A 15,372-nucleotide genomic window follows, 5' to 3' on the forward strand; every position below is an offset into this window, starting at 1 on the left:
GTGCTCATTTTCACAGTCTGCAGGGTTTTAAACAGCTTCAGAGTAATCCTTAACTGTAAATCTGGGTTAGATTGGAGCACAAGACCTAAGGTTGTACTTATAACTGGAGGTCTAGGTGGGGAGAGAGGAAAGGAAGAGGTCGCCACAATTTCACATTCATGCTGTATCTAAAAATCATAGCATTAAATTCCGCATTTTGACCCTTGGAATTTGTCTTATTGACTTGGGCTATGTCTTTACTTGCAATAAATTTCTTGGCTTTATTTCAAACAGATTTTGTTATTTTATGACATTTGTGGTGGGCTATTTAGAACAGTGAAAAATCAATGTACTAGTAATGCACCAATATAAAAACATAGATTTGATTCATTTGAACAACGTGGAAAATATGCATACCACATAACATTGTTTAGGAATTAAAACACATGTGAAGAATTCTAAAGCAAAGCAAAGGAAGGATAACACAAATTCATATGACCGGCTACCTCTAAAGGAGGGAAGAAGGTGAAGTTAAACTAACAAGAAAACTTGCAAATTAAAAGGAAACATCTACTTCTTAAACTATGCAATGTTTGGATTTCTGAATGGTTATTGTTATAGTTTATTTACTGTTAATTTATATGCCATATATTGTAGTTGTACATAGGGTCAATATGTGTCACAAGAAACTCAATAACTCATAACAACATATTGTATTTTGAGCTCTGGTAGCCTAGTGCCAAGAAGCTGTGCTGCAAATCTGAAGACATGCAATTTGAAGCCACCAGCTGTTCAATGGAATACGGATGGGTATCTCCTCCCATGCCTCTGAAAACCCTCTGGAGAGTCAGTTATGGGTCAGTTCTGACTTGATCGTACACAACAACAACAACAATATTATAGTTTCCATCTACTCAACATTAATAAAATATTTTAAAAAAACAAAACAAATTTTAAGATATACATTACATAAATATCCTTTATGTATTGTGTTACAAATAATGCAGATAAATCTTCCTAAACCTCTAGAGTGTGTAGCTTCATAGTGGACAGTCTGGAAGGTTGAGTACATATTGAATACAGAGCTCTCTTGTAAGAGTGACTGCTATTGTGTGTAGTGGATAAACATATTTTGGATATAGTCAATATTTTTTAAACTTTCTATAATAAGAATATATTTTCATATTTAATGTCAAAATAAATGCTATGCATTTAAAGAAAGAAAAGAAGACAGAAACATAAGAAGGGAGGATGGAAAAGGCAGAAACAGCAAGGTCAGCCTCTTGTGCTGGCAAGGGCTGGTGCAGAGAGGAAGGAGCCTGAGGAAATTTCTTTTTTTCCACCATTGGTGAATAGTCATCAAGCCTTGGAAATTGCAGAGTAGGCACCAATCACAGCTCTGCTTCCCTCTAACTTCCCAGGTTGTAACATTTCATATACTTTCTTGAGGTCTACTTTCTCCACTTCTGCTCCAGGACCAGGCTTGGTCAAAACAGATTGTGGGTAAGTCAACTACTGTCAGGAGAGGGGCAAATACCCTTCCATCCAGGTTCTTGGTGAAGACATATTTTCTTTCAAGATTTTTTTTTCAAAAGGATACTCATAAACTACTATAGCTTAAAAAGAAAGACATTTCTAGGAGGAATTTATGGCATACCAATTGACATATTTCAACAAACAGACACTGCCCTGGATGAGCTCACTAAGTTGTGCCAAGAAATCCAGAGGACAACCACTGAGCCAACTGACTGGAAGAGATCTATATTTGTTCCCATTCTAAAGAAAGGTGACCCGAAAGAGTGCAGAAATTATTGAACATAATGAAATATCATTGATACCGCATGCATACAAGATTCTGCTGAAAATTATCCAAAAATGACTGGAGCAGTATATCAACAGAGAACTGCCAGATGTGCAGGCTGGATTTAGAAGAGGCCGTGGTACTAGGGATATTATAGTTAATGTTGGATCTTAACTGAACCAGAGGAATGTCTATCTGTGTTTCATTGATTATGTAGATCATAACAAACTGTGGTGGACTCTGAGAAGAATGGGAATCCCAGAATATTTGATTGCGCTTATACAAAACCTATACTTGGACCAGAGGCAATATTCAGAATAGAGCAAGGAGACGCCACATAGTTCAAATTCAGGATGGGTGTATGCCAGTGATGTATTCTGTCTCCATATCTTTTTCAATCTATATGCAGAACAGATCATGTGGGAGGCTGGGCTGTGTAAAGAAGTATGTGGCATCAGGATTGGAGGAAAATTTATCAACAACCTGAGTTATGCAGATGACATGACCATGCTTATTTAAACTAAGACCTGAAGTGCTTGTTGCAGAAAATCAAGGATTGCAGCCTTCAATATGGATTAAAGCTCAACTTCAAGGAAAAAAAAGATTCTAATCACTGGGCTGATTGGCAGCATTATGATGGATGGTGAAAAGACTGAGATTGTTAACAGTTTTCGTTTGCTTGACTTCACAATCAAAACTCTGAGTACCAGCAGCCAGGAAATCAACAGACAAACTTCATTGGAAAAGTTGGCTGTCAGGGACCTCTCCAGAGTACTGAAGAGTAATGACATCACTCTGGAGACTAAGGTGAGCCTGAACCAGGTTTTGCAATTGCTTGGTGGGAATCAGAGAGCTGGACAATGACTAAGGGTAATAGCAAGAGAATTGATACCTTTGAGCTGTGGTGCTGGAGAAGAGTGATGACTATACCATGGACTGCCAGGAGAACAAACAGGTTCATCCTAGAGAGGGTAAAGCCAGGCTGCTCCTTGGAGGAAAGATTCTGAGGCTTCATCTGACATACTCTGGGCATGATGCAAGGAGGAACCGGTCCTTGGAGAGGGACATCATACTTGGAAGAGTAGAAGGATGGAGAAAGATAGGGAGACCATCAATGAGATGGATTCAGTTGTTACAGTGACTCGGGTAATGAGGGTATTTGTGTCAGAGACAGTAAGATTGGCACAGGATAGGACAGGTTTCAGGGCTGTTGTACATAGGGTCACTACGAGTCGCAAGTGACTCGATGACACATTATAACAGCAACAACAACAACTCTCATTATTAATTTTTTTCATGGAATTTTTTCCAGAGACTTAGGTCATTGAAAATAATGCCATTTTTATATAAGGTGTTTTCCTATTTTCCTATGGCAAGACTTCCTAAATGTTATTATCTGTCTCTCAATTATTTTCCTTGACTTACAAATACTTTGCCTCAGAGAATAATCAAATTCACAAAGAAAATTATTTTCAAAGGTACTTGGAAATGAATAAAGCAGTCGTTCACTGTTTCTCTCAAAGTATACTCGTCTTTCAAGCAGATAAGACATTAATAAAGGCTGAAAGCCAATCTATATCCAAACTCTTTAATATATAAAGAGATTGGTTTTGAAAAAGCAGAGGAAATGCCTTGACCTTTTCCAAGTGTATTTGTGAATGCAGTATTATTTATGTATGACACACTGATTTGTAACTACAATAGAGGGCCTAAAGATCTGTGGTCTGTTTGACTGATTTTAGACTTTGATTTGAAGGTTATAAAAGGGTCATCATTCCCTCATTGTTCAGAATAATCAATCACATCTTCTGCTACAGAATTTTAAGGACTAATACATTACTGCATAGAATCTGGAGGCTTTATATATCTCACTTGTGTCTTATAATTGAAACAATAAATACAATGGACATTTTAAGAATGAAAGGAAGAGAGAAGTGAAAAGAGAAGACAAACGGGGGGGAGGAAACAAATTGGAAAAGGAAGAAAACCTGGTTACATTTAAAACTGCAAAATAGATGCTAAAATAGTAAATGATTTTTGTTTATTGAAACATAGATATGAAGTAGCATGGAATACTATTTAATAAAATTTTTATCTTGTAATTGTTTAATTACAAAGTTAGAATATATCGTTCTTCTCACTGAATCTTTCCCCTTTCCTTTACCCACCCTTCCCTCCATCTATCAACTTATGTGACCCTATGATTAAGCTGTTTCCATATTCTTGCTATGGTAAACAAAACTGCTAGTACAGAATATTTTTAAGCTGTCAACGATGCTACCAAGCCAAAGGTGGTTGATTATAATCTTCAGTCTTCAGGCCTCGTTTTAATTGTTTTTGGTCAAACTTTCTTCTACGGGTTATAGCACTGGTCTGTCCATTTGCTCTACAGAGGCAACTCGTGATTGCTGTGATGCTGAACACTGTGACACTGATGTGTCAAATGTGATAATGTTTATGCATTCTGGACAGTGTTTGGTGGAGCTCCGCAATTAAAACACACTTAGAAGCAGGAATGACACCCACTTCTGAAACAACTTGCCTCTGGAAACTATGAACTTGGAGAAATGATGAAAGGTATACAAGCATTCAGGGCTGCTATGAGTCATTTACAACATGATGGCATTTAACAACAACAACAACAACAACAATGGCTTCACAGAGAATCAAAACAGAATCGTTTAACTGAGCCCTTATTCTCCATTGTAATCCATGCATGCTCTTCCTTGGCTCCTTCTTCACTAAAGATCCACTGAGCATCTATCGTGAGCTCTGAACTGATAAAAGCAAGTGTACAGTGGGGAAGAGAGAGACCAAGCACTGCTCTCATGGAGCAGCCCATTTTGTAGACTGCTTAACTCCTTCCCATTTATCTCTTTCTCCAACTTTACACTCATTCCAAAATCTTGTCCAATTCCACTTCCTCACTATTCCTGACATATGTCCCAACTCTTACATATCAACCAAAACAGCCAGTGGAAAACGTCCCTGCCATCTCTCAAATCCCATAGTACAACACAACCTTCACCTGTCAGATCCCATATGGCATCATAATCTACACAATACCACCCTAAAATGGCTTAGTGTAGGTCCCTGAGTTGCTACTTTTGCCAGAGAGATCCTCCAGGGACACTGGTGTAGAATTTTTCCATGTATATAGCATAAAGGAGGGATACACATTTAGCTCCAACTCTAAGCTAGAAGCAGTTCTTTCCTCTAGAGACTGAAAGACCTTTCCCTGCGGTCACAGTAGGCAGATGACTCAGATATCTGGATGGCTAACTGCTCATCCAGCATAAAGAACAGATGTGCCCAACACATCACAGCTTGGGCATGGGGAGAAGGAGACATGAGTGTTCATTCTGTGTCCATTTCTGGGTTAAAAAGAAGAGTTGAAAAACGTTTGTAGTCAATTATGGGTGTCATGTAGCAAGATGCAAACATCTCAGCATCTGGACTTTTCTGCTGAGAATGCATTATAGACAGTGACCAAGGGCCTGGAACTGACATCTCTATTATTACTCGCTATGCAGAAAGGCATTTAGTTCCCATTACAGAGTGGAGGCTCATTTGTTCTTCTAAATGACTCTTATTTCCATTCTCACAAAGCCCCAAGCTTAAGGATGCTTTCTGGGTGTTAGATGCCTGAAATAGACAGACTCCCCTTGAGTATTAGTGCCAGTTCTGATGCCCAGAGAGAGCTACATAAACTGAGCAATCATCCTTATGTAATTTTGTCTTAATGATGCAAAGTTCTATCTGACTGTGCTGTGTTTGCTTTTAAGGGGACTCTTTACATGCTGTTTTGTATTATATCTATTTGTATATTAGCTTATTTCCCCTGATAAATGCTACCTCTCACATGAGAAGGACTGTGCCTCACTCATCTATTTCCTGCAGTGCTCAGTGCACAATGGTGGTGATGGTGAGGACCACTATGGTGTTGGCTGTGGTGGTGGCAGTAGTAATTAACGCATCCAGTAGGCTTTAGTGCAAAAAAAGTGCTGCCAGAATGACGCTTGGAGGCAAAGATGAGGAAGGTTCGTCTCTCATGCTTTGAACATGCTGCTAGGAAAGACTATTCTTGGAACGGGATATCATGCTTGGAAAGGTGAAAGATCAGCGCAAGATAGGAAGATATTCAGTGAGATGGATTGATAAAATTACTGCTGTAATGGACTCAAGAGTGTCAGAGATGATGAGGAAGGCACAGGATAGGAGAGGATTCAGATCTATTATCAAAGGGTCTCTATGAGTTGTAACCCAAAACAACAACAACAATATGTACCAAGTTCACGTCTAAATATTTTACATTTGGTCAGTCATTAATTGTCTCAGGTAGATGGATAGTCATTAATCCTCTGAGGTAGATGCAATACTATGCTCAGTGTATTGATAAGCAGGGAGAGTTTAAGTATGTTATGCAGCATCTAGTACATTTTTAGAAAATATTTGCAAAGTTGAACTTAATCTTGTCTTTGGAGTAGGTTCAGTAATATAAATCTTAGTTTGATTTTATCATTCATAAGAAATATATTCCTATTTTGATTTCTTAGTTATTTAAGAAGGTAATATAAGGAATAGTCTACAACATTTATCTGAAAACTGACACATTCAAAACAACAACAACAAAGTGAAACTTTTTGTGCTATGCATTTGACTCTAGTATTTTGGTATCTCTAATGGTTTTGGGTTATTCACAATTAATAACAAAATTTCCCTTTTCTCCACTGTATGCAAATTCTATCTCATTATCACTTAGTAATTATATTTTAACAAAACCTGTCTGTTCTTTTTCTATAATCTTTCTTTTCTTTTTCCCCAGTGGCTGAGATTGCTAAATCATCTAGCTGTTATTAAAATTGTCTGAGTTCTGCCTCCTTTGAGTATAACACTGAGATAACAGACTGCCAGGATCACTTTGTGAGGGTGAAAGTTGATTTGGGTGCTCTAGTAAATTTAAGGATGCTAGTAGGTGGTCATTGTAGATTAATTTCTATTTTGTGAGGAAAATTCGTTGATACATGGCTCTGTAAAAACAGTTCAGCAAGGTGAAATACTTTGTGTGGGTGTGCCTTTGTTGTTGTTTTTTTTCTCTGCTGCATAAAGCTCTTATAAGACAAAGCATTTAACTAAGTATCACAGTATCATTAGTAGGTTTCTTTTTTACTTCTCTATATTATTAAAGCTGTTTAAAAACACTTTTTATTCCTTGCATAAAAGTATATAAATAGGGTATCAACAGCCTTTTATGCAGCGTGGTTGTGATTCAACACTTCAACATATCCTTATTTCAAACTAGCCCTGGGCAAGTCTGGCTAAAGTCAAGATTTTGGGGAGACAAAAAACCAAAAAACAAACCATGACACTAAACAAATTATGAAATTTATCATTTGCTCTTTTTAATATTTTTGTATCCCATATGTGTACTTTTTTTCCAGGCTGTCTGGAATCCAGCTGACGGATTTTGACCTTTAAGGACACTCTGGAGAGGTGGTGCTTGCTGGCAGCAGTGCTCCGGGTGAGCAAGGAGTCCCACAGCTGAATCGGACCCAGGGCTCTGAAGATGCAACCTGTGGGCCTTTTAGTCCAGGTGTTAACCATGGCTGGAGGTGAGACTTAAATGCTATATTTGAAAAGTTTTTGCAGTCCCGAGTATATAAAACAAGATTTTATTTTTGAAAATTTTAAAAGGAAATTTCTTATGAGATAGAAAACTTTAAATTATATTATCTTTTATTTATTGCATCCAGAAATAGAGGTGATTATAGAGGTGAGGATTAGAAAGACCTGTTGATTTAAAACAGAGGTTTTCCTTTGACAGCTTGTGAAGGCTACACAAGTGACACAAATACTTTCTAAACCATCATTCTCATTGTACCCCCTCCCATCAGTTTGTCATCTGGAAGCCGTCACGGAGATTCTTGGTAAAGGGGCTTGGAAGACAGGTAGTTCAGAGGTGTCTCTGGCATGAAGACTTTTGTTTAGTTAACACACACTTTCTCTGTCCATTTAAAAGAAAAATATTCAAATGATGTCAGGAAGGATGTGCAAGCCATACAGTGCATGGGAGCCAGGAACTCACAGACTTTTTGCTTGGCGCTAAGAATTTGCATCCTCTGACCTACCTCCAACAGTGTCTGTTCAAGGCAATGAATATGAATTGGAGCGGTAAGGTGGGGGGGTGGGGGGGTAAAATGTGCAACAATGAATGAATGAATGAAACATCTAACTTCTCTGTAAACATTTATTAAAATCACAATTAAAATAAAATTTTATTTAAATTTTTTTTTTAAAAAAAACAGACCAATTCTTTGTCTCACCTTTGAGATGGTATGTGTGGAATATTTCCATCTGAACAATCTGTATCCTCTGTGGTGGTTAGGATGGTGTATCAGGGGCTGCTGGGTGCAAGGGTGGGAGACATGTATTTTTCATATAAGCGGAATAAGATGTGCAGTTTGTCCTTTGATTTCATAATTTTAAAATTATATTGGTTTATTTACAAAGTTCTAACACATTGTTTTTCACACAGTAACTTTCCCCTAACAACAATATATTGGTGGTTCAATGGTACATTTCTCATCTACAGAAAACATGAATTTATTTCTCAGCCAGTGCACAGTTATTGTTCACCTATCACTGCAGGCTTGAGTATCACTTTATGCTGAACAGATTTCTGCAGATCTTCCAAACTAAGACTGACTAGGAAAAAAAAGTTAGGTGATTGATTTAAAAAACTGGTCTATGAAACCCTTATAGATTGCTGTGTCCTGAAATAAGAATTTACTCACACTTTGAAGCTTTTTATCCAGCATGAGATCATCCAAAATTTGCAAAAGCAGCATTTCCTTTGGAAGGGTACTTAAACTCCAGAATGGGATCATTAGGAAAGAGAGGCAGCTGAAGCATAGTATCTGAAGACCAATAAGATTACCCTTTGCAAATGGGGTAATGAGTTCATGGTGCACACGCCAATGCCTAAACAAAGCACCCGTAAACTATCTTTCATGCTAACTAATTTAATCTTCTCAGAATTTAGCCTCCTTGGCAAAGCTGCCCATTCCCAGAGGAGAGAAAGTGAATTAAACAGCAGGTTACATCAGGTGCATCAGCCTACTTACCACAGGACTAGGTATGCACACTGAGCAGCAGGACGAATTGATTCATTTCACATGTTTGACAAAGGGCTTGGTATGTATGCCTGTTAGCATAGGCCTGAGTTGTAGAAGTGGAGAATGGAGACAAAGTTTAGCAGGCTGTAGGCCATCGACTGCCTTTCCACCAGCAGAGGATATTTCCTAAGACACCAATTATACTCTTTCTTTGCTGTAAGGAATTATAGTGGAATAATCTATAGCATGTTACAATGCTGTCCAAAAAGCCATTTATCTCCAGCAGTTCAAATCCACAAACAGCTCTTTGCAAGAAATGTGAGCAATCTCCTCCTGTTATGATTCACAGCTTGGAAAACTCAATGGAAAGCCATTATGACTCAGAATTGGCTTGGTAACAGTGAGGGGTTTTTTGTTTTTCCTCTTGCTAAGGCTTGTCCTCCGCCCATCTGTAAATGAGACCTCAGGCGGAGAGTGTTTCTCTTTGTCCCTCCATATCTATACTTGTTGTTTTCCTTATGAACAGGATATCCAGGATATGCTCCCAGAAACCAGCACATCAACATAAAATGGATGAGGGACATGAACTACATTGTGGAACTGATGCTACCTCAGTAACACGAATAGAAGGTGAGCAAAGACTTCAAATAACATTGAAAAGCAATCATTAGCTAATGAATTACAGGTAGACAGATGGTTGTTTGCAATAATATCTATTTCTCTTCCTTCACTGTTTTCAAAACCAAAAATGTAAACCAATGTTAGTTTTTTGCAAAAGTATAATAACTTTTCGGGGTTTTATTTATATTTTAATAATGCACTTTAGCAACAGAAGATTTCCCTCAGGAAAGCCTTGGATGGTACAAATCATCAAAACACCTGCTGGCTAAGCAAAATATAGTCCATAAAAAGGTACCTTCAAAGGGAGATCTAGCAATCTAACTGGGGGAGGGGATGTGAACTAGCCACTGATAACACTCTGAAATAGAGTTCTACTGTGACACTATAAGGTCACTGTGATACTTATTTAACACCACACAGCTAATTAGATATTCCTCAGTAAAATTCCCTTCTTTCAGGATGAAAAGGGAAAAAAAATCTTCTTTCGGCATGAAAAAGATACAGAATGGATTTCACTGTCACCCACATTCATCCCAAGAGACAAATCAAGAAGCATTGCATGTTTTTAGCCTAAACCTCTTGGTTACCTTTGAAATAATTATTATTGTTTCCAAAAATTATGTCAAATAGAAAGAGAAACAAATAAATTACTAGAATTCATCTTCAGCAAAGAGTTGAAGTGTCTGTTCTTTATTTACATATGTTAGAGCAAATAATACCTACAAAGTAAATCTTTATTTCAGGAACTACAATTTTTATCAACAAAATGTTGATATTTGTTTATGTTGATATTTACTTTCCTTTTTCTCAGAGGAAGACAGCATAGCTCTTATGTTGTCTATCTATATAGATTTCTAGAGTTCTTTGCATCAGAGTGATTAATCGTGTGTGCGTGTGTGTGTGTGTGTGTGTGTGTGTGTGTGTGTGTGAACTGTCTAGTGGTAGACTGCCCTGGTCTCTGATATGAAGACTAGCTAAAGGAGCAGGGGAAGGAGACAGCAAAATGTGTGCAGGAGCTTATGACTATTTCAGAAAGTTAATGAATCATGAAACAGGAAGCTTATAGCCTCTGGAGAGATGCAGGTCTGAGCCCACCCATATGGTTCCTGGTGGGGGGAGTAGACAGTATGGAGATCTACTGTGGGCCAGGTTTGGCTAGAAGTTCCTGAGGGCCTGTCGTTAGCATTGATCATCAAACTTTTGCTTTGATAAACTATATAGGAGTGGACAAGGAACACTACAGGAGTGACCGTGATTAATGAGTATGTGTCATTTTTTTTTCAGGACTATGCGATGGGCAAGTTTGCTGTTAGGGACCTCTCCAAAGTACTGAAGAGCAATGGTGTCTCTTTGGAGACGAAGGTGCGTCTGATACAGGCTGTGGTCTTCGCAATCACTTGTTATGCATCAGAGAGTTGGATAATGACTAGGGAGGCTAGAAGGAGAATTGGCGCCTTTGAGCTGTGGTACTGGAGAAGAGTGTTGAGGGTATCATGGACTACTAAGAAAACACACAGATTCATCCTAGAGAGGGTTAAACCAAGCGGCTCCTTGGAGGCAAGGATTCTGAAGCTCTATCTAACATATTTTGGACATGTTGTAAGGAGAGACCAGTCCTTGGAGAGGACTTGGGGTGCTTGGGAGGGTGGAGGGACAGCGCAGGAGAGGAAAGCCCTCTATGAGGTGGAATGATTCAGTGACTGGGTTAATCAGGATGGGTGTGTTGGAGACAGTGCAATTGACACAGGACAGAGCAGAGTTTAGGGCTGTTATAGATAGGGTTGCTATGAATCATAAGTGACTCGATGGCACATAACAACAACAACATGGAAATTCCCAGTCCTAGTTCCATAAAAGGAGTCAACAAGAAGCCATAAGAGACCCAAGATGGCGGCGGAGGCAGAGACAGCGTGGTGACTCATTACGGAGCTAAAACTCAACTTATAGTTGAGATGGCAGGAAGAGCGTGAATTGCAAAGTCAAGGTCCAGCAAGATGAGAGTTGTGGGTCATATGGAATTTCTATATTCAGCTTTTTAAATGTTTGTAATTGATATTTTTGATGAAAGTTTATAGAAAACTTGGATTTCCATTCATTCTTTGTTGCACATTTTCCTCCCTGCTTCCCTGCCCCTACTTCTTTTAAAAAATAATTATTCTCTTTTAAAATTATTATTCTCTTTGAAAAAAAATATTTTATTGTTGTACAATTCCCCACCTGGTCTATTTTACTATGCAGCTCTTATTCTGAACTGTGATCATACATATAATACCTAGTCATATATTCCTTTTAAGCAGTCCTTTCCCTCATCTGTTTCCATGCAATGTACATTAGTTATCCCGTCTTTTCTTAGCTTTCCCTCAATCTCGATGTTAGGTCTGTTTAAACTAGTGACATTAAGCAGTATTTGTCCTTTGTGACTGAGATATTTCACTCAACGTAATGTCCTCCAGCGTCACCCTTTTTGTATAATATTTCATGAGTTCTTGGTTTTTCAGTGCTGCATAATATTCCATTGTGTGAATATACCACAGCTTTTCTATCCATTCATTTGTTACTGGGCACTTGGGATTCCAATTCTTTGCTATTGTGAACAAAGAAGCAGTAAACAGGGGTGCACATATACCTGCTTTGGTGGCAGTTATGATTTCTTGAGCATATATTATCAGTAGTGGAATTGCTGGGTCAAATGGTATTTCTATTTCCAACTTTTTTGAGAAAGCGCCATACTGCCTTTCATAGTGTAAAATGGTGCAACCACTGTGGAAGGCGGTATGGCGCTTTCTCAAAAAGTTGCAAATAGAGATACCATTTGACACAGCAATTCCACTCCTGGGACTACATCCCGAAGAGACCATAACTGACATCCAAGCAAATATATGCACACCCATGTTCATTGCAGCTCTGTTCACAATAGCAAGGAGTTGGAAACAACCCAGGTGCCCATCAACAAACAAATGGATAGAGAAGCTGTGGTATAATCACACAATGGAATACTATGCTGCATTGACAAACAAGGAACTCATTCAATATTATTCAAAATGGGTGAGCCTGGAGGACATTATGCTGAGTGAAATATCTCAGTTGCAAAAGGACAAATATTGCATGGTGCCACTGCTGTAAAATGAGACTGATATCAGGGTAGGGGTAAGACTGAGAAAAACTGAATAAATTGTGTATACTGCACTGAAACAGATGAGGGACTGAATAATTTAAAAGCAATGTATGATAGGGTATTATGGTAATCACAAGAGTCCACAATTAAGGTTGCATAGTCGCATGTACTTGGGGCAGTGGGAAGGGTGCGGGGGGATTGTGTACCAAGAAGGGAGTCTTTCTTTTACTTTTGAAAGAGAGGAACGAACTCGGGGGCAGGAGGAGAGGGCTGGGCGGGTAAGGAAGTGCAGCAATCAATGAATGGAAACCCAAATTCTCTGTAAATGTTCATTAAAATTATTTTTTAAAAAAGTAAAGATCTTAACAAATCTGTTTTCAAAAAAAATACAAAAAAGCTTAGACTAAGGTATAATTTGAAAGATATTAACAAATGCCTCTATAGAAGGCATGTAAAATTATAATTTAAAACACTAAGCAAAAATATTAAAAATTAAAATTTTGCAACTCCATTTCACTTAATCTCTAAGATTAGAGGACAAAGAACTGACTTTAAAACAACTTCCCTAAGAAAATTGAAACATCCCAATTGTCCATAACAAAAGAATGGATTGAGAAATGGTAGTACTTATACATGATGTTCCTCTCAGGGAGGAACAGTATTCAGTGATAGATTCAGGATCACTACTACCTTCTTATGCAGGACCTGTTCGCTAGGGCTGCATGAACCTTTTGCCCATGACTTCCTTATTTGTAATTCTCTCTTTGAATTTATAACCAGATTTAGATTCATGGTCTTTTCAACTACTTGCTATGCATCTGAAAGCCGGACAATGAATAAGAATGACAGAATAATCAATTTTGAGTTGCAGTGTTGAAGAAAAGTATTGAATATCCCATGGACTGTCAAACAAACAAATATGTCTTGGAGAAAGTGTAATTAGGGTACTCTTTAGAGTCAAGCTTGGCATAACTTCATCTCATATCTTTGAGCATGCTGTTAGGAGGTGCCAGTCCTTGGAAAATGACATCATCTTCAGTGAAGGAGAGGAAACCCCTCAACAAGATGGATTAGCACAGTGACTGTAAAATTGTGCTCAAGCATATTTGTGGATATGATGCAGAATAAGACAAGACTCAGAACGTTTGTTCATAGAGTTACTATGAATTACACTTTACTTGGTGGCATCTAACAACCACAATAAGAAAACACAAAGAAAATGGCTTTTGACATTAGGTGCCTTCAAGTCGGTTCTGTCTTGTGACAACTGAAGGAAACATGACTAATCTTATGTCACCTTGAAAATTGTTATGATGTTTGAGCTCATCGATCCTCCTCATCTCCTTGAGGGTCTTTATCTTCTTCCCTGATGCCCTACATGACCAAGCATTATGTCTTTCTCCAGGGACATCTATTCATAGAACATGAGATGAAGTCTTGTCATTTTCTCTTCTTAGAAGTATTCTGACTATACTGTGCCCCAATTTCTTTGTTCTTTTGGCAGTCTATGTTGTATTCTATATTCTTCAGTCTTTATATTCATTATTCAGGTTTTACATGCTTAAAAAAGGTGGTAGAAATCACTTGGATTAGGTCAGACACATCTTAGTCCTCAAAGTGATGTCCTTACTTTTTTTTTTGTCTTTACTTTTTAACACTTTAAAGTGTGTTTCCTTGTTTGTTTTCAGCATATTTTCCCAATTAAATATTTGATTTCTCAGTTGTTACTTCCATAGACATTGATTATGAATCCAAATAAAATTAAATCTTTGACAGCTTCAATATTTTTTGTTTATTTTATAATATTTATTATTGTGAAGATTTTTTGTTTCTTTATGCTATATTGCTTTTAACAGTGTGGCCTGACACAAGTAACAAACCATGGAAACAATAGGCCTTTACTGGGTTTACAGCAGTTATTCAATAGGGTTCATAAGAGCACTTTCCTCAGAGAAAGACTTTGGAACTCTCCTAAACTATCAGAGTGGACCATTGGTCCCTATTGTTGTTGTGTACCCTTGAATCCAAACTGACCCATAGATGATCCTCCAGTGGGTTTTCGGAGGCAATTAATTGCCCTGGAAGAGATTACCCATCCTTTCTTTTGTGGAGTAACTAGTTGATTCACACCGTGAGCCTTAGGAATTACAGCACAGCTTCTTACCACTAGGCCACCGGAGGTCCCTAGATATGCGTAAGACTCAGGACCTCAGGACTTTTTTTTTCTTCTCAAAATGGCTCATTCTAGACTAATAGAACCCTTCAAAATAGGGTCTGTGAATTCTTTAAAACACACACACCCCAAAACAAAACAACCCAAACTTACTTGTGGTCAAGACTAAGACTCTTGAATAGTTTAGGGAGCCTCTGATAGTGCAAATGATTTACATGTTTGCCCGCTAATTAGAAGGTTAGAGGTTTGAGACCATTCATGAGCATCTCAGAAAAAAAGTTCCTGGTGATGTATTTCTGAAAAATCCACCAATTAAAACTCAGTAGAGTATACACATAGTGTCTACTCTTGCATCTGTATGGTTTCCATGAATCAGGTCTAGAATCATCATCAGTGCTCCACCCACACACCTGTCCATGGCTTAAACTTACAGTTTGTCATTCTCTGTTTACTGTTGTGATTTTTCTTTTTCTTGTAATATTGAGTTACAATATCACAATTGGAATTCTCTAAATAAATTAAACAAAATAAACATGAAAATGACATAGTTTCTTTCATCTCTTCATTT

Source organism: Elephantulus edwardii, unplaced genomic scaffold (assembly GCF_000299155.1).
Source record: "Elephantulus edwardii isolate Elephantulus edwardi_28Jun2011 unplaced genomic scaffold, EleEdw1.0 scaffold00097, whole genome shotgun sequence".
NCBI lineage: Eukaryota > Metazoa > Chordata > Mammalia > Macroscelidea > Macroscelididae > Elephantulus > Elephantulus edwardii.